Here is a 3,407-nt window from a genome sequence, read left to right as displayed (position 1 = left end):
CTGATTTATGTTTTTGCAGGCTCTGCCGCTGGCCGGGGGTGTCCGGTGTGTGCCGGGGCGGGGTGGGGGGTGTGCTGGACGGGCAAGCTATTCTGTAGGACACGGAGCCTATGGGGCATCCTAAGCGACGGGAATCAGGAGCTGCTCTCCCCCATCCACACTCGCCGGTCTCCTTTCTCCCCGCGCAGGTGCTCCCCCTAAAAATCATGAAGCCTAGAATTAACCTAAAATACAGCGGTTCTTCTCATAAAATTTGTCAGCGCGAGTGCACATGGAAGACAAACTCAGAAAGAGGGATAACGCAGGGAATTATTTAAAATATGTTTATGGGTATTTTAAACTACATACCCAGGCTTGTGAATGAATCATGGCTGACTAGTAGCAGAGGGATCTAGGGGAGCATCTCCCTCCTTCCAAGAAGAGCTTCTACCTGAGCACCATCTATGAATCACCCAACATACCCTGCACCTGTAGAAAAGCAAGTCAGTCTACTTCAACTGTGAGCAGTAGAACAAATCCACGAGCACACAACCACCTCCTTCACACACCCGAGTCCTTCACGTTGCCTCCTCTCCAGGAGGAGTGAGGTCCAGAAGACATGGGGTCACGTCAGCCCTCCCTCCCTCCCTGCCGTACACGTTTCTGGTCGGCCCGAGGAGCCGGTCACACACCACGCGCTGTGATTGGGACGGACTTGTTGCTAAGCTCAACACAACAGGATAAGAAGCTTTGGGAGAGACTCATCTGATGACGATGTCGTCTCTTTGCAATCTCCAGTGACTCCTGTGGCTGCACGACAGTTTGCTCTGTTACTCTCAGGCTGTTCCTTCGGCCTCCAAAGCAGGGTGCGACTTCCTACCGTGAGTGACCAGTTCCACTTTCCTTTTAAATAATAGAGTGGTGGGAGAAGGAGACAGTAGCTGAAAGGATAGAGGCTTTATCATTTTACCCCAGGAAAGCATTGCCTGACTATACCCCAAGGAAACAGGATTAGTCCTAAAGTGCTATGAATGTTAAAACCCTTATATTAACAACGTTATTGTTATTCAAATCAGCCACAGGGAGAAACAGAGCAAACAAACAAGCAAACTCTGAATAGCTAAGATTAGGAGACAGACTCTGAATTGCTGACAAATCCTACTGGTTTTAAATGGTAAAGTACATTGATTATCTGACCTGAGCACTGAATGTAACCAGGGCATCAATTAATGCAGTCAGATACAATAAAACACATTTTATTATAGGTGAAAGGAATACACCCAGAGAAAAACCAATTTACTTCACCCAGAAAGCCGTGGACTGAAGAAGCTTTGGTAGTATTTGTATTCCCAGGAATATGTTTTTTGGATGGCGGAGGCCATAGGAACAAAGACCAGTTTCTTTTTTAATGAATGCAGATGAAACATTCCTTACAAACTGTGTAGGGAGATCTCGCTCCGCACTGTAGGGTCAGGCAACCTACATCAGAGTTAAAGCAGGAGCTGAAGCCCGCCGAGAGCAGGCTGGGGTCAGGCTGGTTTGCGTTACCTGCTCTGGAAACCGCCGGGAAGAGCACGGGGAAGGCTGGGCTGCAGCCGCGCAGGTTAGTACCTGCCTTTGTGCCATTGCTTAAGGTCTCCTGCATCTCGTGTACCGCCTCCTGCTTCTGAAAACCTCCCGTAAGCACAGCTATTTTCCAACTCTGTTGTACTACAAAGGAGACATCATGTGCAACGGTATAAGGTAGTGCTGCTGAAATACTAAGTTTGACATAAACAGGATTTTTGCTGCCTGCGCTTTTATCTTGATAAGCCAAGTAAAAGGCAACCGTGTGTTGGCTGGGGCTCCACACGCATCTGAGAGAAAACACACGGGCTCTCCTTTGCTTATGAGGAAGGGTGAAACCACAGGGATAACGTAACCTGTGTTTCAAAGAGAGAGATTTAAAACTGCCAGAGCCTGATCTTACAAACTTCAGCAGTATGATTTCTTATCTGCGTTGGTATAGCGGGAGGCCTGGGCACAGAGGGGATCTGCCTTTAAGCATCCAAGTAGCCTCACTGGTTTTAGTGGGGCTACTCACATGTTGAAAGTCAGACGCTTACTCCAGTGCTGTGGTCTCCAGGCTCTTCTGACTGTAGACACCAGTGGAGGTGCACCAAGTTTGAGTCTCCCGACAACAGGTTTGGTTTTTTGGTTACTCTTTAAAGGCCAATTAAAAATTCTCCTGCAGACCTCCATAAAACCCTTTATTTCCATGAGATGAAACATTAACTTAGCTGAATTTGGACCTAAGTCAATGAAACGCATAGAACTTAGATCCTAATTAGATTTATTTAATTAGCAGGTGGGTTAACAAGGCACCACTGGATGAGGCAGCCCAGAAGCTGCCAAAACACAGTGCCATCACTGATGTGCAGTGTATCACCAGCGATCCCCCATGTGCCACTACACAGAGGCACTTGGCTTGGCACGACAGCAGCAGCCACCGGCATCTCCTCAAAATTGTGCGATGCTCTGACCCATCTGAATTCCTGCATGAGTGCTGCAGGGCCACACATCTACCCTGAGACTTTAACTCATAAAACCAACTAAAACTTTGAATTAGCAAAAAAGAAAGAAAACCAAAATTGCTCAGTATCCTGATTTTTTCACTTTCCTGGAGTATAACCTCGTCCTCAGCTTTTGATGGGCAAAATTTGTCTTTGAGAGCCCACACTGGGTGTGAAGAAGGGTTTCTGCTGATTACGGGGTTTTGGCTGGGGTCTGAAGGATTCTCAGCAGGGATATTGATCCCTGCTGTGTGTACACAGAGCAAGGCAATCGCAGGCAGCTCCATCCCCAGCCATCAGGAGAAGACCAAGACAAAGGAATCAGTCAAGGGGTCATTCTTGCAGTCCTCTCCAAATGCTGTACCACAAGTATGTTTAAGACATCCCCGATGTTTCTTTTTTCCTCCTTTAATTCCCAAGGATGCCCCTTCACTGCAAGATCCTGATGCCCATGCTGGTCAAATCCTAACTTCATGGGGGGTGTGGTGTGTGAAATCCAGTTGGGGATCATCCTCAGGTTCAAAATGATGCTCCAGAGACCGAATGCCCCTGTTCTCAGCCAGCGCTTGAATCAGGAACCTCCTCCCATCCAACTCTGATGCGCCGAGGGGGTTGCATGGATCCACCTGCACTGCTAGGGGAGATTAACCTGCCACAACAGGACCTTATTACCCGTTCCTGACTGATATATCCAAATTATTTCAAGAACTCACAGCTTTACTTAGAAGAAATCAAGAAACAAAGTTAGCATGCTTGAAACAAAGCAGCAGCATCTCACCACCGCTCGTTATCCCTCATACCCGCAGCCTCCTCGTTCTGACAGATCAATGAGCAATAGAGGCTAAAAGTATTAGCTGGGGACATGTCTCTTCACAG

Source organism: Charadrius vociferus, unplaced genomic scaffold, assembly GCF_000708025.1.
Source record: "Charadrius vociferus isolate BGI_N301 unplaced genomic scaffold, ASM70802v2 scaffold259, whole genome shotgun sequence".
Taxonomy (NCBI): domain Eukaryota; kingdom Metazoa; phylum Chordata; class Aves; order Charadriiformes; family Charadriidae; genus Charadrius; species Charadrius vociferus.
Note: the sequence above shows the minus strand (reverse complement) of the source record.